The following is a 21,609-nucleotide window of genomic DNA, read 5'->3' as shown; positions in this document are numbered from 1 at the left end:
CTGATGTGCGGCATAAATATGTATTGTGGCACTGATGTGCGGCATAAATATGTATTGTGGCACTGATGTGCGGCATAAATATGTATTGTGGGTACTGATGTGTGGCATAATTATGTATTGTGGGTACTGATGTGCGACATAATTATGTATTGTGGGTACTAATGTGTGGCATAATTATGTATTGTGGGTACTGATGTGTGGCATAAATATGTATTGTGGCACTGATGTGCGGCATAAATATGTATTGTGGATACTGATGTGTGGCATAATTATGTATTGTGGGTACTGATGTGTGGCATAATTATGTATTGTGGGTACTTATGTGTTGCATAATTATGTATTGTGTGCACTGATGTGCGGCATAATTATGTATTGTGGGTACTGATGTGTGGCATAATTATGTATTGTGTGCACTGATGTGTGGCATAATTATGTATTGTGGGTACTGATGTGTGGCATAATTATGTATTGTGTGCACTGATGTGCGGCATAATTATGTATTGTGGGTACTGATGTGTGGCATAATTATGTATTGTGGCACTGATGTGTGGCATAATTATGTATTGTGGCACTGATGTGTGGCATAATTATGTATTGTGGGTACTGATGTGTGGCATAATTATGTATTGTGGGTACTGATGTGCGGCATAATTATGTATTGTGTGCACTGATGTGCAACATAAATATGTATTGTGGGTACTGATGTATGGCATAATTATGTATTGTGGCACTGATGTGCGGCATAAATATGTATTGTGGCACTGATGTGCGGCGTAAATATGTATTGTGGCACTGATGTGCGGCATAAATATGTATTGTGGGTACTGATGTGCGGCATAAATATGTATTGTGGGTACTGATGTGTGGCATAATTATGTATTGTGGGTACTGATGTGCGACATAATTATGTATTGTGGGTACTAATGTGTGGCATAATTATGTATTGTGGGTACTGATGTGCGGCATAATTATGTATTGTGGGTACTGATGTGCGGCATAATTATGTATTGTGGGTACTGATGTGTGGCATAATTATGTATTGTGGGTACTGATGTGTGGCATAATTATGTATTGTGGGTACTGATGTGCGGCATAAATATGTATTGTGGCACTGATGTGCGGCATAAATATGTATTGTGGCACTGATGTGCGGCATAAATATGTATTGTGGGTACTGATGTGCGGCATAAATATGTATTGTGGGTACTGATGTGTGGCATAATTATGTATTGTGGGTACTGATGTGCGACATAATTATGTATTGTGGGTACTAATGTGTGGCATAATTATGTATTGTGGGTACTGATGTGCGGCATAATTATGTATTGTGGGTACTGATGTGCGGCATAATTATGTATTGTGGGTACTGATGTGTGGCATAATTATGTATTGTGGCACTGATGTGTGGCATAATTATGTATTGTGGGTACTGATGTGCGGCATAAATATGTATTGTGGGTACTGATGTGCGGCATAATTATGTATTGTGGCACTGATGTGCGGCATAATTATGTATTGTGGGTACTGATGTGCGGCATAAATATGTATTGTGGCACTGATGTGCGGCATAAATATGTATTGTGGCACTGATGTGTGGCATAAATATGTATTGTGGCACTGATGTGTGGCATAATTATGTATTGTGGGTACTGATGTGTGGCATAATTATGTATTGTGGGTACTGATGTGTGGCATAATTATGTGTTGTGGGTACTGATGTGTGGCATAATTATGTATTGTGTGCTCTGATGTGTGGCATAATTATGTATTGTAGGTACTGATGTGTGGCATAATTATGTATTGTGTGCACTGATATGTGGCATAATTATGTATTGTGTGCACTGATGTGTTGCATAATTATGTATTGTGGGTACTGATGTGCGGCATAATTATGTATTGTGGGTACTGATGTGTGGCATAATTATGTATTGTGGGTACTGATGTGCGGCATAATTATGTATTGTGGGTACTGATGTGCGGCATAATTATGTATTGTGTGCACTGATGTGCGGCATAAATATGTATTGTGGGTACTGATGTGTGGCATAATTATGTATTGTGGCACTGATGTGTGGCATAATTATGTATTGTGTGCACTGATGTGCGGCATAATTATGTATTGTGGGTACTGATGTGCGGCATAAATATGTATTGTGGCACTGATGTGCGGCATAAATATGTATTGTGGCACTGATGTGCGGCATAAATATGTATTGTGGGTACTGATGTGCGGCATAATTATGTATTGTGGGTACTGATGTGTGGCATAATTATGTATTGTGGGTACTGATGTGTGGCATAAATATGTATTGTGGCACTGATGTGCGGCATAAATATGTATTGTGGATACTGATGTGTGGCATAATTATGTATTGTGGGTACTGATGTGTGGCATAATTATGTATTGTGGGTACTTATGTGTTGCATAATTATGTATTGTGTGCACTGATGTGCGGCATAATTATGTATTGTGGGTACTGATGTGTGGCATAATTATGTATTGTGTGCACTGATGTGTGGCATAATTATGTATTGTGGGTACTGATGTGTGGCATAATTATGTATTGTGTGCACTGATGTGCGGCATAATTATGTATTGTGGGTACTGATCTGTGGCATAATTATGTATTGTGGCACTGATGTGTGGCATAATTATGTATTGTGGCACTGATGTGTGGCATAATTATGTATTGTGGGTACTGATGTGTGGCATAATTATGTATTGTGGGTACTGATGTGCTGCATAATTATGTATTGTGTGCACTGATGTGCGGCATAATTATGTATTGTGGGTACTGATGTATTGCATAATTATGTATTGTGGCACTGATGTGCGGCATAATTATGTATTGTGGGTACTGATGTGCGGCATAAATATGTATTGTGGCACTGATGTGCGGCATAATTATGTATTGTGGCACTGATGTGCGGCATAATTATGTATTGTGGGTACTGATGTGCGGCATAAATATGTATTGTGGCACTGATGTGCGGCATAAATATGTATTGTGGCACTGATGTGCGGCATAAATATGTATTGTGGGTACTGATGTGCGGCATAATTATGTATTGTGGGTACTGATGTGTGGCATAATTATGTATTGTGGGTACTGATGTGTGGCATAAATATGTATTGTGGCACTGATGTGCGGCATAAATATGTATTGTGGATACTGATGTGCGGCATAAATATGTATTGTGGGTACTGATGTGTGGCATAATTATGTATTGTGGGTACTGATGTGCGACATAATTATGTATTGTGGGTACTGATGTGTGGCATAATTATGTATTGTGGGTACTGATGTGCGGCATAATTATGTTTTGTGAGTACTGATGTGTGGCATAATTATGTATTGTGGGTACTGATGTGTGGCATAATTATGTATTGTGGCACTGATGTGTGGCATAATTATGTATTGTGGCACTGATGTGTGGCATAATTATGTATTGTGGGTACTGATGTGTGGCATAATTATGTATTGTGGCACTGATGTGCGGCATAATTATGTATTGTGGGTACTGATGTGCGGCATAAATATGTATTGTGGCACTGATGTGCGGCATAAATATGTATTGTGGCACTGATGTGCGGCATAAATATGTATTGTGGGTACTGATGTGCGGCATAAATATGTATTGTGGGTACTGATGTGTGGCATAATTATGTATTGTGGGTACTGATGTGCGACATAATTATGTATTGTGGGTACTGATGTGTGGCATAATTATGTATTGTGGGTACTGATGTGCGGCATAATTATGTATTGTGAGTACTGATGTGTGGCATAATTATGTATTGTGGGTACTGATGTGTGGCATAATTATGTATTGTGGCACTGATGTGTGGCATAATTATGTATTGTGGCACTGATGTGTGGCATAATTATGTATTGTGGGTACTGATGTGTGGCATAATTATGTATTGTGGGTACTGATGTGCGGTATAATTATGTATTGTGTGCACTGATGTGCGACATAAATATGTATTGTGGGTACTGATGTATGGCATAATTATGTATTGTGGCACTGATGTGCGGCATAATTATGTATTGTGGGTACTGATGTGCGGCATAAATATGTATTGTGGCACTGATGTGCGGCATAAATATGTATTGTGGCACTGATGTGCGGCATAAATATGTATTGTGGGTACTGATGTGTGGCATAATTATGTATTGTGGGTACTGATGTGCGACATAATTATGTATTGTGGGTACTAATGTGTGGCATAATTATGTATTGTGGGTACTGATGTGCGGCATAATTATGTATTGTGGGTACTGATGTGCGGCATAAATATGTATTGTGGTACTGATGTGTGGCATAAATATGTATTGTGGCACTGATGTGTGGCATAATTATGTATTGTGGGTACTGATGTGTGGCATAATTATGTATTGTGGGTACTGATGTGTGGCATAATTATGTGTTGTGGGTACTGATGTGTGGCATAATTATGTATTGTGTGCTCTGATGTGTGGCATAATTATGTATTGTGTGCACTGATGTGCGGCATAATTATGTATTGTGGGTACTGATGTGCGGCATAAATATGTATTGTGGCACTGATGTGCGGCATAAATATGTATTGTGGCACTGATGTGCGGCATAAATATGTATTGTGGGTACTGATGTGCGGCATAATTATGTATTGTGGGTACTGATGTGTGGCATAATTATGTATTGTGGGTACTGATGTGTGGCATAAATATGTATTGTGGCACTGATGTGCGGCATAAATATGTATTGTGGATACTGATGTGTGGCATAATTATGTATTGTGGGTACTGATGTGTGGCATAATTATGTATTGTGGGTACTTATGTGTTGCATAATTATGTATTGTGTGCACTGATGTGCGGCATAATTATGTATTGTGGGTACTGATGTGTGGCATAATTATGTATTGTGTGCACTGATGTGTGGCATAATTATGTATTGTGGGTACTGATGTGTGGCATAATTATGTATTGTGTGCACTGATGTGCGGCATAATTATGTATTGTGGGTACTGATCTGTGGCATAATTATGTATTGTGGCACTGATGTGTGGCATAATTATGTATTGTGGCACTGATGTGTGGCATAATTATGTATTGTGGGTACTGATGTGTGGCATAATTATGTATTGTGGGTACTGATGTGCTGCATAATTATGTATTGTGTGCACTGATGTGCGGCATAAATATGTATTGTGGGTACTGATGTATGGCATAATTATGTATTGTGGCACTGATGTGCGGCATAATTATGTATTGTGGGTACTGATGTGCGGCATAAATATGTATTGTGGCACTGATGTGCGGCATAATTATGTATTGTGGCACTGATGTGCGGCATAATTATGTATTGTGGGTACTGATGTGCGGCATAAATATGTATTGTGGCACTGATGTGCGGCATAAATATGTATTGTGGCACTGATGTGCGGCATAAATATGTATTGTGGGTACTGATGTGCGGCATAATTATGTATTGTGGGTACTGATGTGTGGCATAATTATGTATTGTGGGTACTGATGTGTGGCATAAATATGTATTGTGGCACTGATGTGCGGCATAAATATGTATTGTGGATACTGATGTGCGGCATAAATATGTATTGTGGGTACTGATGTGTGGCATAATTATGTATTGTGGGTACTGATGTGCGACATAATTATGTATTGTGGGTACTGATGTGTGGCATAATTATGTATTGTGGGTACTGATGTGCGGCATAATTATGTTTTGTGAGTACTGATGTGTGGCATAATTATGTATTGTGGGTACTGATGTGTGGCATAATTATGTATTGTGGCACTGATGTGTGGCATAATTATGTATTGTGGCACTGATGTGTGGCATAATTATGTATTGTGGGTACTGATGTGTGGCATAATTATGTATTGTGGCACTGATGTGCGGCATAATTATGTATTGTGGGTACTGATGTGCGGCATAAATATGTATTGTGGCACTGATGTGCGGCATAAATATGTATTGTGGCACTGATGTGCGGCATAAATATGTATTGTGGGTACTGATGTGCGGCATAAATATGTATTGTGGGTACTGATGTGTGGCATAATTATGTATTGTGGGTACTGATGTGCGACATAATTATGTATTGTGGGTACTGATGTGTGGCATAATTATGTATTGTGGGTACTGATGTGCGGCATAATTATGTATTGTGAGTACTGATGTGTGGCATAATTATGTATTGTGGGTACTGATGTGTGGCATAATTATGTATTGTGGCACTGATGTGTGGCATAATTATGTATTGTGGCACTGATGTGTGGCATAATTATGTATTGTGGGTACTGATGTGTGGCATAATTATGTATTGTGGGTACTGATGTGCGGTATAATTATGTATTGTGTGCACTGATGTGCGACATAAATATGTATTGTGGGTACTGATGTATGGCATAATTATGTATTGTGGCACTGATGTGCGGCATAATTATGTATTGTGGGTACTGATGTGCGGCATAAATATGTATTGTGGCACTGATGTGCGGCATAAATATGTATTGTGGCACTGATGTGCGGCATAAATATGTATTGTGGGTACTGATGTGTGGCATAATTATGTATTGTGGGTACTGATGTGCGACATAATTATGTATTGTGGGTACTAATGTGTGGCATAATTATGTATTGTGGGTACTGATGTGCGGCATAATTATGTATTGTGGGTACTGATGTGCGGCATAAATATGTATTGTGGTACTGATGTGTGGCATAAATATGTATTGTGGCACTGATGTGTGGCATAATTATGTATTGTGGGTACTGATGTGTGGCATAATTATGTATTGTGGGTACTGATGTGCGGCATAATTATGTATTGTGGGTACTGATGTGCGGCATAATTATGTATTGTGTGCACTGATGTGCGGCATAAATATGTATTGTGGGTACTGATGTGTGGCATAATTATGTATTGTGGGTACTTATGTGTTGCATAATTATGTATTGTGTGCACTGATGTGCGGCATAATTATGTATTGTGGGTACTGATGTGTGGCATAATTATGTATTGTGTGCACTGATGTGTGGCATAATTATGTATTGTGGGTACTGATGTGTGGCATAATTATGTATTGTGTGCACTGATATGCGGCATAATTATGTATTGTGGGTACTGATGTGTGGCATAATTATGTATTGTGGCACTGATGTGTGGCATAATTATGTATTGTGGCACTGATGTGTGGCATAATTATGTATTGTGGGTACTGATGTGTGGCATAATTATGTATTGTGGGTACTGATGTGCGGCATAATTATGTATTGTGTGCACTGATGTGCGACATAAATATGTATTGTGAGTACTGATGTATGGCATAATTATGTATTGTGGCACTGATGTGCGGCATAATTATGTATTGTGGGTACTGATGTGCGGCATAAATATGTATTGTGGCACTGATGTGCGGCATAAATATGTATTGTGGCACTGATGTGCGGCATAAATATGTATTGTGGGTACTGATGTGCAGCATAAATATGTATTGTGGGTACTGATGTGTGGCATAATTATGTATTGTGGGTACTGATGTGCGACATAATTATGTATTGTGGGTACTAATGTGTGGCATAATTATGTATTGTGGGTACTGATGTGCGGCATAATTATGTATTGTGGGTACTGATGTGCGGCATAATTATGTATTGTGGGTACTGATGTGTGGCATAATTATGTATTGTGGGTACTGATGTGTGGCATAATTATGTATTGTGGGTACTGATGTGTGGCATAATTATGTATTGTGGGTACTGATGTGCGGCATAATTATGTATTGTGGCACTGATGTGCGGCATAATTATGTATTGTGGGTACTGATGTGCGGCATAAATATGTATTGTGGCACTGATGTGCGGCATAAATATGTATTGTGGCACTGATGTGTGGCATAAATATGTATTGTGGCACTGATGTGTGGCATAATTATGTATTGTGGGTACTGATGTGTGGCATAATTATGTATTGTGGGTACTGATGTGTGGCATAATTATGTATTGTGGGTACTGATGTGTGGCATAATTATGTATTGTGTGCTCTGATGTGTGGCATAATTATGTATTGTAGGTACTGATGTGTGGCATAATTATGTATTGTGTGCACTGATATGTGGCATAATTATGTATTGTGTGCACTGATGTGTTGCATAATTATGTATTGTGGGTACTGATGTGCGGCATAATTATGTATTGTGGGTACTGATGTGTGGCATAATTATGTATTGTGGGTACTGATGTGCGGCATAATTATGTATTGTGGGGACTGATGTGCGGCATAATTATGTATTGTGTGCACTGATGTGCGGCATAAATATGTATTGTGGGTACTGATGTGTGGCATAATTATGTATTGTGGCACTGATGTGTGGCATAATTATGTATTGTGTGCACTGATGTGCGGCATAATTATGTATTGTGGGTACTGATGTGCGGCATAAATATGTATTGTGGCACTGATGTGCGGCATAAATATGTATTGTGGCACTGATGTGCGGCATAAATATGTATTGTGGGTACTGATGTGCGGCATAATTATGTATTGTGGGTACTGATGTGTGGCATAATTATGTATTGTGGGTACTGATGTGTGGCATAAATATGTATTGTGGCACTGATGTGCGGCATAAATATGTATTGTGGATACTGATGTGTGGCATAATTATGTATTGTGGGTACTGATGTGTGGCATAATTATGTATTGTGGGTACTTATGTGTTGCATAATTATGTATTGTGTGCACTGATGTGCGGCATAATTATGTATTGTGGGTACTGATGTGTGGCATAATTATGTATTGTGTGCACTGATGTGTGGCATAATTATGTATTGTGGGTACTGGTGTGTGGCATAATTATGTATTGTGTGCACTGATGTGCGGCATAATTATGTATTGTGGGTACTGATCTGTGGCATAATTATGTATTGTGGCACTGATGTGTGGCATAATTATGTATTGTGGCACTGATGTGTGGCATAATTATGTATTGTGGGTACTGATGTGTGGCATAATTATGTATTGTGGGTACTGATGTGCTGCATAATTATGTATTGTGTGCACTGATGTGCGGCATAAATATGTATTGTGGGTACTGATGTATGGCATAATTATGTATTGTGGCACTGATGTGCGGCATAATTATGTATTGTGGGTACTGATGTGCGGCATAAATATGTATTGTGGCACTGATGTGCGGCATAATTATGTATTGTGGCACTGATGTGCGGCATAATTATGTATTGTGGGTACTGATGTGCGGCATAAATATGTATTGTGGCACTGATGTGCTGCATAAATATGTATTGTGGCACTGATGTGCGGCATAAATATGTATTGTGGGTACTGATGTGCGGCATAATTATGTATTGTGGGTACTGATGTGTGGCATAATTATGTATTGTGGGTACTGATGTGTGGCATAAATATGTATTGTGGCACTGATGTGCGACATAAATATGTATTGTGGGTACTGATGTGTGGCATAATTATGTATTGTGGCACTGATTGTGTGGCATAATTATGTATTGTGGCACTGATGTGTGGCATAATTATGTATTGTGGGTACTGATGTGTTGCATAATTATGTATTGTGTGCACTGATGTGCGGCATAATTATGTATTGTGGGTACTGATGTGTGGCATAATTATGTATTGTGTGCACTGATGTGTGGCATAATTATGTATTGTGGGTACTGATGTGTGGCATAATTATGTATTGTGTGCACTGATGTGCGGCATAATTATGTATTGTGGGTACTGATGTGTGGCATAATTATGTATTGTGGCACTGATTGTGTGGCATAATTATGTATTGTGGCACTGATGTGTGGCATAATTATGTATTGTGGGTACTGATGTGTGGCATAATTATGTATTGTGGGTACTGATGTGCGGCATAATTATGTATTGTGTGCACTGATGTGCGGCATAAATATGTATTGTGGGTACTGATGTATGGCATAATTATGTATTGTGGCACTGATGTGCGGCATAATTATGTATTGTGGGTACTGATGTGCGGCATAAATATGTATTGTGGCACTGATGTGCGGCATAAATATGTATTGTGGCACTGATGTGCGGCATAAATATGTATTGTGGGTACTGATGTGCGGCATAAATATGTATTGTGGGTACTGATGTGTGGCATAATTATGTATTGTGGGTACTGATGTGCGACATAATTATGTATTGTGGGTACTGATGTGTGGCATAATTATGTATTGTGGGTACTGATGTGCGGCATAATTATGTATTGTCAGTACTGATGTGTGGCATAATTATGTATTGTGGGTACTGATGTGTGGCATAATTATGTATTGTGGCACTGATGTGTGGCATAATTATGTATTGTGGCACTGATGTGTGGCATAATTATGTATTGTGGGTACTGATGTGTGGCATAATTATGTATTGTGGGTACTGATGTGCGGCATAATTATGTATTGTGTGCACTGATGTGCGACATAAATATGTATTGTGGGTACTGATGTATGGCATAATTATGTATTGTGGCACTGATGTGCGGCATAATTATGTATTGTGGGTACTTATGTGCGGCATAAATATGTATTGTGGCACTGATGTGCGGCATAAATATGTATTGTGGCACTGATGTGCGGCATAAATATGTATTGTGGGTACTGACGTGCGGCATAAATATGTATTGTGGGTACTGATGTGTGGCATAATTATGTATTGTGGGTACTGATGTGCGACATAATTATGTATTGTGGGTACTAATGTGTGGCATAATTATGTATTGTGGGTACTGATGTGCGGCATAATTATGTATTGTGGGTACTGATGTGCGGCATAATTATGTATTGTGGGTACTGATGTGTGGCATAATTATGTATTGTGGGTACTGATGTGTGGCATAATTATGTATTGTGGGTACTGATGTGTGGCATAATTATGTATTGTGGGTACTGATGTGCGGCATAATTATGTATTGTGGCACTGATGTGCGGCATAATTATGTATTGTGGGTACTGATGTGCGGCATAAATATGTATTGTGGCACTGATGTGCGGCATAAATATGTATTGTGGCACTGATGTGTGGCATAAATATGTATTGTGGCACTGATGTGTGGCATAATTATGTATTGTGGGTACTGATGTGTGGCATAATTATGTATTGTGGGTACTGATGTGTGGCATAATTATGTATTGTGGGTACTGATGTGTGGCATAATTATGTATTGTGGGTACTGATGTGTGGCATAATTATGTATTGTGTGCTCTGATGTGTGGCATAATTATGTATTGTAGGTACTGATGTGTGGCATAATTATGTATTGTGTGCACTGATATGTGGCATAATTATGTATTGTGTGCACTGATGTGTTGCATAATTATGTATTGTGGGTACTGATGTGCGGCATAATTATGTATTGTGGGTACTGATGTGTGGCATAATTATGTATTGTGGGTACTGATGTGCGGCATAATTATGTATTGTGGGTACTGATGTGCGGCATAATTATGTATTGTGTGCACTGATGTGCGGCATAAATATGTATTGTGGGTACTGATGTGTGGCATAATTATGTATTGTGGCACTGATGTGTGGCATAATTATGTATTGTGTGCACTGATGTGCGGCATAATTATGTATTGTGGGTACTGATGTGCGGCATAAATATGTATTGTGGCACTGATGTGCGGCATAAATATGTATTGTGGCACTGATGTGCGGCATAAATATGTATTGTGGGTACTGATGTGCGGCATAATTATGTATTGTGGGTACTGATGTGTGGCATAATTATGTATTGTGGGTACTGATGTGTGGCATAAATATGTATTGTGGCACTGATGTGCGGCATAAATATGTATTGTGGATACTGATGTGTGGCATAATTATGTATTGTGGGTACTGATGTGTGGCATAATTATGTATTGTGGGTACTTATGTGTTGCATAATTATGTATTGTGTGCACTGATGTGCGGCATAATTATGTATTGTGGGTACTGATGTGTGGCATAATTATGTATTGTGTGCACTGATGTGTGGCATAATTATGTATTGTGGGTACTGATGTGTGGCATAATTATGTATTGTGTGCACTGATGTGCGGCATAATTATGTATTGTGGGTACTGATCTGTGGCATAATTATGTATTGTGGCACTGATGTGTGGCATAATTATGTATTGTGGCACTGATGTGTGGCATAATTATGTATTGTGGGTACTGATGTGTGGCATAATTATGTATTGTGGGTACTGATGTGCTGCATAATTATGTATTGTGTGCACTGATGTGCGGCATAAATATGTATTGTGGGTACTGATGTATGGCATAATTATGTATTGTGGCACTGATGTGCGGCATAATTATGTATTGTGGGTACTGATGTGCGGCATAAATATGTATTGTGGCACTGATGTGCGGCATAATTATGTATTGTGGCACTGATGTGCGGCATAATTATGTATTGTGGGTACTGATGTGCGGCATAAATATGTATTGTGGCACTGATGTGCGGCATAAATATGTATTGTGGCACTGATGTGCGGCATAAATATGTATTGTGGGTACTGATGTGCGGCATAATTATGTATTGTGGGTACTGATGTGTGGCATAATTATGTATTGTGGGTACTGATGTGTGGCATAAATATGTATTGTGGCACTGATGTGCGGCATAAATATGTATTGTGGATACTGATGTGTGGCATAATTATGTATTGTGGGTACTGATGTGTGGCATAATTATGTATTGTGGGTACTTATGTGTTGCATAATTATGTATTGTGTGCACTGATGTGCGGCATAATTATGTATTGTGGGTACTGATGTGTGGCATAATTACGTATTGTGTGCACTGATGTGCGGCATAAATATGTATTGTGGATACTGATGTGTGGCATAATTATGTATTGTGGATACTGATGTGTGGCATAATTATGTATTGTGGGTACTGATGTGTGGCATAATTATGTATTGTGGGTACTTATGTGTTGCATAATTATGTATTGTGTGCACTGATGTGCGGCATAATTATGTATTGTGGGTACTGATGTGCGGCATAATTATGTATTGTGTGCACTGATGTGCGACATAAATATGTATTGTTTGTGAGTACTGATGTATGGCATAATTATGTATTGTGGCACTGATGTGCGGCATAATTATGTATTGTGGGTACTGATGTGCGGCATAATTATGTATTTTGGGTACTGATGTGTGGCATAATTATGTATTGTGGGTACTGATGTGTGGCATAATTATGTATTGTGGGTACTGATGTGTGGCATAATTATGTATTGTGGGTACTGATGTGCGGCATAATTATGTATTGTGGCACTGATGTGCGGCATAATTATGTATTGTGGGTACTGATGTGCGGCATAAATATGTATTGTGGCACTGATGTGCGGCATAAATATGTATTGTGGCACTGATGTGTGGCATAAATATGTATTGTGGCACTGATGTGTGGCATAATTATGTATTGTGGGTACTGATGTGTGGCATAATTATGTATTGTGGGTACTGATGTGTGGCATAATTATGTATTGTGGGTACTGATGTGTGACATAATTATGTATTGTGTGCTCTGATGTGTGGCATAATTATGTATTGTAGGTACTGATGTGTGGCATAATTATGTATTGTGTGCACTGATATGTGGCATAATTATGTATTGTGTGCACTGATGTGTTGCATAATTATGTATTGTGGGTACTGATGTGCGGCATAATTATGTATTGTGGGTACTGATGTGTGGCATAATTATGTATTGTGGGTACTGATGTGCGGCATAATTATGTATTGTGGGTACTGATGTGCGGCATAATTATGTATTGTGTGCACTGATGTGCGGCATAAATATGTATTGTGGGTACTGATGTGTGGCATAATTATGTATTGTGGCACTGATGTGTGGCATAATTATGTATTGTGTGCACTGATGTGCGGCATAATTATGTATTGTGGGTACTGATGTGCGGCATAAATATGTATTGTGGCACTGATGTGCGGCATAAATTTGTATTGTGGCACTGATGTGCGGCATAAATATGTATTGTGGGTACTGATGTGCGGCATAATTATGTATTGTGGGTACTGATGTGTGGCATAATTATGTATTGTGGGTACTGATGTGTGGCATAAATATGTATTGTGGCACTGATGTGCGGCATAAATATGTATTGTGGATACTGATGTGTGGCATAATTATGTATTGTGGGTACTGATGTGTGGCATAATTATGTATTGTGGGTACTTATGTGTTGCATAATTATGTATTGTGTGCACTGATGTGCGGCATAATTATGTATTGTGGGTACTGATGTGTGGCATAATTATGTATTGTGTGCACTGATGTGTGGCATAATTATGTATTGTGGGTACTGATGTGTGGCATAATTATGTATTGTGTGCACTGATGTGCGGCATAATTATGTATTGTGGGTACTGATCTGTGGCATAATTATGTATTGTGGCACTGATGTGTGGCATAATTATGTATTGTGGCACTGATGTGTGGCATAATTATGTATTGTGGGTACTGATGTGTGGCATAGTTATGTATTGTGGGTACTGATGTGCTGCATAATTATGTATTGTGTGCACTGATGTGCGGCATAAATATGTATTGTGGGTACTGATGTATGGCATAATTATGTATTGTGGCACTGATGTGCGGCATAATTATGTATTGTGGGTACTGATGTGCGGCATAAATATGTATTGTGGCACTGATGTGCGGCATAATTATGTATTGTGGCACTGATGTGCGGCATAATTATGTATTGTGGGTACTGATGTGCGGCATAAATATGTATTGTGGCACTGATGTGCTGCATAAATATGTATTGTGGCACTGATGTGCGGCATAAATATGTATTGTGGGTACTGATGTGCGGCATAATTATGTATTGTGGGTACTGATGTGTGGCATAATTATGTATTGTGGGTACTGATGTGTGGCATAAATATGTATTGTGGCACTGATGTGCGGCATAAATATGTATTGTGGATACTGATGTGTGGCATAATTATGTATTGTGGGTACTGATGTGTGGCATAATTATGTATTGTGGGTACTTATGTGTTGCATAATTATGTATTGTGTGCACTGATGTGCGGCATAATTATGTATTGTGGGTACTGATGTGTGGCATAATTATGTATTGTGTGCACTGATGTGTGGCATAATTATGTATTGTGGGTACTGATGTGTGGCATAATTATGTATTGTGTGCACTGATGTGCGGCATAATTATGTATTGTGGGTACTGATGTGTGGCATAATTATGTATTGTGGCACTGATGTGTGGCATAATTATGTATTGTGGCACTGATGTGTGGCATAATTATGTATTGTGGGTACTGATGTGTGGCATAATTATGTATTGTGGGTACTGATGTGCGGCATAATTATGTATTGTGTGCACTGATGTGCGGCATAAATATGTATTGTGGGTACTGATGTATGGCATAATTATGTATTGTGGCACTGATGTGCGGCATAATTATGTATTGTGGGTACTGATGTGCGGCATAAATATGTATTGTGGCACTGATGTGCGGCATAAATATGTATTGTGGCACTGATGTGCGGCATAAATATGTATTGTGGGTACTGATGTGCGGCATAAATATGTATTGTGGGTACTGATGTGTGGCATAATTATGTATTGTGGGTACTGATGTGCGACATAATTATGTATTGTGGGTACTGATGTGTGGCATAATTATGTATTGTGGGTACTGATGTGCGGCATAATTATGTATTGTGAGTACTGATGTGTGGCATAATTATGTATTGTGGGTACTGATGTGTGGCATAATTATGTATTGTGGCACTGATGTGTGGCATAATTATGTATTGTGGCACTGATGTGTGGCATAATTATGTATTGTGGGTACTGATGTGTGGCATAATTATGTATTGTGGCACTGATGTGTGGCATAATTATGTATTGTGGGTACTGATGTGCGGCATAATTATGTATTGTGGGTACTGATGTGCGGCATAAATATGTATTGTGGCACTGATGTGCGGCATAAATATGTATTGTGGCACTGATGTGCGGCATAAATATGTATTGTGGGTACTGATGTGCGGCATAAATATGTATTGTGGGTACTGATGTGTGGCATAATTATTAGAGATGAGCGGGTTCGGTTTCTCTGAATCCGAACCCGCCAGAACTTCATGTTTTTTTTCACGGGTCCGAGCGACTCGGATCTTCCCGCCTTGCTCGGTTAACCCGAGCGCGCCCGAACGTCATCATGACGCTGTCGGATTCTCGCGAGGCTCGGATTCTATCGCGAGACTCGGATTCTATATAAGGAGCCGCGCGTCGCCGCCATTTTCACACGTGCATTGAGATTGATAGGGAGAGGACGTGGCTGGCGTCCTCTCCATTTAGATTATAAGAACCTGAGAGAGATTTACTGGAGCTGACTAGGAGGAGTACTGTTACTGTAGAAGTGTAGAGACTGAGTGGAGAGAGTTTACTAGTGAGGACAGTGCAGTTTACTTTATAATCCGTTCTCTGCCTGAAAAAAGCGATACACAGCACACAGTGACTCAGTCACATACCATATCTGTGTGCACTGCTCAGGCTCAGGCCAGTGTGCTGCATCATCTATTATCTATATATAATATTATATATATCTGTCTGACTGCTCAGCTCACACAGCTTATAATTGTGGGGGAGACTGGGGAGCACTACTGCAGTGCCAGTTATAGGTTATAGCAGGAGCCAGGAGTACATAATATATTATATAGTGAGTGACCACCAGACACACAGTGCAGTTTATTTAATATATCCGTTCTCTGCCTGAAAAAAGCGATACACACAGTGACTCAGTCAGTCACATACCATATCTGTGTGCACTGCTCAGGCTCAGGCCAGTGTGCTGCATCATCTATTATCTATATATAATATTATATATATCTGTCTGACTGCTCAGCTCACACAGCTTATAATTGTGGGGGAGACTGGGGAGCACTACTGCAGTGCCAGTTATAGGTTATAGCAGGAGCCAGGAGTACATAATATATTATATAGTGAGTGACCACCAGACACACAGTGCAGTTTATTTAATATATCCGTTCTCTGCCTGAAAAAAGCGATACACACAGTGACTCAGTCAGTCACATACCATATCTGTGTGCACTGCTCAGGCTCAGGCCAGTGTGCTGCATCATCTATATATATTATATATCTGTCTGACTGCTCAGCTCACACAGCTTATAATTGTGGGGGAGACTGGGGAGCACTACTGCAGTGCCAGTTATAGGTTATAGCAGGAGCCAGGAGTACATATTATATTAAAATTAAACAGTGCACACTTTTGCTGCAGGAGTGCCACTGCCAGTGTGACTGACCAGTGACCTGACCACACTGACCACCAGTATAGTTAGTAGTATACTTATATTGTGATTGCCTGAAAAAGTTAAACACTCGTCGTGTGACTTCACTTGTGTGTGTTTTTTTTTTTTATTCTATAAAAATAAAACTCATTCTGCTGACAGACAGTGTCCAGCAGGTCCGTCATTATATAATATATAATATATACCTGTCCGGCTGCAGTAGTGATATATATATATTTTTTATATCATTTATCATCCAGTCGCAGCAGACACAGTACGGTAGTTCACGGCTGTGGCTACCTCTGTGTCTCTGCACTCGGCAGGCAGTCCGTCCATAATTGTAATACCACCTAACCGTGGATTTTTTTCATTCTTCTTTATACATACATAGTTACATAGACATCTTCTCTTTATCAACCAGTCTATATTAGCTGCAGACACAGTACAGTACGGTAGTTCACGGCTGTGGCTACCTCTGTGTCTGCACTCGGCAGGCAGTCCATCCATAATTGTATACCACCTAACCGTGGTTTTTTTTCATTCTTCTTTATACATACATAGTTACATAGACATCTTCTCTTTATCAACCAGTCTATATTAGCTGCAGACACAGTACAGTACGGTAGTTCACGGCTGTGGCTACCTCTGTGTCTGCACTCGGCAGGCAGTCCGTCCATAATTGTATACCACCTAACCGTGGATTTTTTTCAGTCTTCTTTATACATACATAGTTACATAGACATCTTCTCTTTATCAACCAGTCTATATTAGCTGCAGACACAGTACAGTACGGTAGTTCACGGCTGTGGCTACCTCTGTGTCTGCAGTCGGCAGGCAGTCCATAATTGTATACTAGTATCCATCTCCATTGTTTACCTGAGGTGCCTTTTAGTTGTGCCTATTAAAATATGGAGAACAAAAATGTTGAGGTTCCAAAATTAGGGAAAGATCAAGATCCACTTCCACCTCGTGCTGAAGCTGCTGCCACTAGTCATGGCCGAGACGATGAAATGCCAGCAACGTCGTCTGCCAAGGCCGATGCCCAATGTCATAGTACAGAGCATGTCAAATCCAAAACACCAAATATCAGAAAAAAAAGGACTCCAAAACCTAAAATAAAATTGTCGGAGGAGAAGCGTAAACTTGCCAATATGCCATTTACCACACGGAGTGGCAAGGAACGGCTGAGGCCCTGGCCTATGTTCATGGCTAGTGGTTCAGCTTCACATGAGGATGGAAGCACTCAGCCTCTCGCTAGAAAAATGAAAAGACTCAAGCTGGCAAAAGCAGCACAGCAAAGAACTGTGCATTCTTCGAAATCCCAAATCCACAAGGAGAGTCCAATTGTGTCGGTTGCGATGCCTGACCTTCCCAACACTGGACGTGAAGAGCATGCGCCTTCCACCATTTGCACGCCCCCTGCAAGTGCTGGAAGGAGCACCCGCAGTCCAGTTCCTGATAGTCAGATTGAAGATGTCAGTGTTGAAGTACACCAGGATGAGGAGGATATGGGTGTTGCTGGCGCTGGGGAGGAAATTGACCAGGAGGATTCTGATGGTGAGGTGGTTTGTTTAAGTCAGGCACCCGGGGAGACACCTGTTGTCCGTGGGAGGAATATGGCCGTTGACATGCCAGGTGAAAATACCAAAAAAATCAGCTCTTCGGTGTGGAGGTATTTCACCAGAAATGCGGACAACAGGTGTCAAGCCGTGTGTTCCCTTTGTCAAGCTGTAATAAGTAGGGGTAAGGACGTTAACCACCTCGGAACATCCTCCCTTATACGTCACCTGCAGCGCATTCATAATAAGTCAGTGACAAGTTCAAAAACTTTGGGTGACAGCGGAAGCAGTCCACTGACCAGTAAATCCCTTCCTCTTGTAACCAAGCTCACGCAAACCACCCCACCAACTCCCTCAGTGTCAATTTCCTCCTTCTCCAGGAATGCCAATAGTCCTGCAGGCCATGTCACTGGCAATTCTGACGAGTCCTCTCCTGCCTGGGATTCCTCCGATGCATCCTTGCGTGTAACGCCTACTGCTGCTGGCGCTGCTGTTGTTGCCGCTGGGAGTCGATGGTCATCCCAGAGGGGAAGTCGTAAGCCCACTTGTACTACTTCCAGTAAGCAATTGACTGTTCAACAGTCCTTTGCGAGGAAGATGAAATATCACAGCAGTCATCCTACTGCAAAGCGGATAACTGAGGCCTTGACAACTATGTTGGTGTTAGACGTGCGTCCGGTATCCGCCGTTAGTTCACAGGGAACTAGACAATTTATTGAGGCAGTGTGCCCCCGTTACCAAATACCATCTAGGTTCCACTTCTCTAGGCAGGCGATACCGAGAATGTACACGGACGTCAGAAAAAGACTCACCAGTGTCCTAAAAAATGCAGTTGTACCCAATGTCCACTTAACCACGGACATGTGGACAAGTGGAGCAGGGCAGGGTCAGGACTATATGACTGTGACAGCCCACTGGGTAGATGTATGGACTCCCGCCGCAAGAACAGCAGCGGCGGCACCAGTAGCAGCATCTCGCAAACGCCAACTCTTTCCTAGGCAGGCTACGCTTTGTATCACCGCTTTCCAGAATACGCACACAGCTGAAAACCTCTTACGGCAACTGAGGAAGATCATCGCGGAATGGCTTACCCCAATTGGACTCTCCTGTGGATTTGTGGCATCGGACAACGCCAGCAATATTGTGTGTGCATTAAATATGGGCAAATTCCAGCACGTCCCATGTTTTGCACATACCTTGAATTTGGTGGTGCAGAATTTTTTAAAAAACGACAGGGGCGTGCAAGAGATGCTGTCGGTGGCCAGAAGAATTGCGGGACACTTTCGGCGTACAGGCACCACGTACAGAAGACTGGAGCACCACCAAAAACTACTGAACCTGCCCTGCCATCATCTGAAGCAAGAAGTGGTAACGAGGTGGAATTCAACCCTCTATATGCTTCAGAGGTTGGAGGAGCAGCAAAAGGCCATTCAAGCCTATACAATTGAGCACGATATAGGAGGTGGAATGCACCTGTCTCAAGTGCAGTGGAGAATGATTTCAACGTTGTGCAAGGTTCTGATGCCCTTTGAACTTGCCACACGTGAAGTCAGTTCAGACACTGCCAGCCTGAGTCAGGTCATTCCCCTCATCAGGCTTTTGCAGAAGAAGCTGGAGGCATTGAAGAAGGAGCTAAAAGGGAGCGATTCCGCTAGGCATGTGGGACTTGTGGATGCAGCCCTTAATTCGCTTAACAAGGATTCACGGGTGGTCAATCTGTTGAAATCAGAGCACTACATTTTGGCCACCGTGCTCGATCCTAGATTTAAAGCCTACCTTGGATCTCTCTTTCCGGCAGACACAAGTCTGCTGGGGTTGAAAGACCTGCTGGTGACAAAATTGTCAAGTCAAGCGGAACGCGACCTGTCAACATCTCCTCCTTCACATTCTCCCGCAACTGGGGGTGCGAGGAAAAGGCTCAGAATTCCGAGCCCACCCGCTGGCGGTGATGCAGGGCAGTCTGGAGCGACTGCTGATGCTGACATCTGGTCCGGACTGAAGGACCTGACAACGATTACGGACATGTCGTCTACTGTCACTGCATATGATTCTCTCAACATTGATAGAATGGTGGAGGATTATATGAGTGACCGCATCCAAGTAGGCACGTCACACAGTCCGTACTTATACTGGCAGGAAAAAGAGGCAATTTGGAGGCCCTTGCACAAACTGGCTTTATTCTACCTAAGTTGCCCTCCCACAAGTGTGTACTCCGAAAGAGTGTTTAGTGCCGCCGCTCACCTTGTCAGCAATCGGCGTACGAGGTTACATCCAGAAAATGTGGAGAAGATGATGTTCATTAAAATGAATTATAATCAATTCCTCCGCGGAGACATTGACCAGCAGCAATTGCCTCCACAAAGTACACAGGGAGCTGAGATGGTGGATTCCAGTGGGGACGAATTGATAATCTGTGAGGAGGGGGATGTACACGGTGATATATCGGAGGGTGAAGATGAGGTGGACATCTTGCCTCTGTAGAGCCAGTTTGTGCAAGGAGAGATTAATTGCTTCTTTTTTGGGGGGGGTCCAAACCAACCCGTCATATCAGTCACAGTCGTGTGGCAGACCCTGTCACTGAAATGATGGGTTGGTTAAAGTGTGCATGTCCTGTTTTGTTTATACAACATAAGGGTGGGTGGGAGGGCCCAAGGACAATTCCATCTTGCACCTCTTTTTTCTTTTCTTTT

The 21,609-nt window shown here is 40.8% G+C and overlaps 1 protein-coding gene across 8 annotated transcripts in view; it reads left to right on the top strand.

Annotated features, from left to right (window-relative positions):
- Positions 1-21,609, top strand: part of LOC134933242 (lymphocyte cytosolic protein 2-like) — an 881,523-nt gene that overhangs the window by 597,525 nt on the left and 262,389 nt on the right. The window lies entirely within an intron of this gene.

The sequence above is a fragment of the Pseudophryne corroboree genome, chromosome 6 (genome assembly GCF_028390025.1).
Source record: "Pseudophryne corroboree isolate aPseCor3 chromosome 6, aPseCor3.hap2, whole genome shotgun sequence".
Taxonomy (NCBI): Eukaryota; Metazoa; Chordata; class Amphibia; order Anura; family Myobatrachidae; genus Pseudophryne; species Pseudophryne corroboree.
Note: the sequence above shows the minus strand (reverse complement) of the source record. Positions and strands in the feature narration are given on the sequence as shown.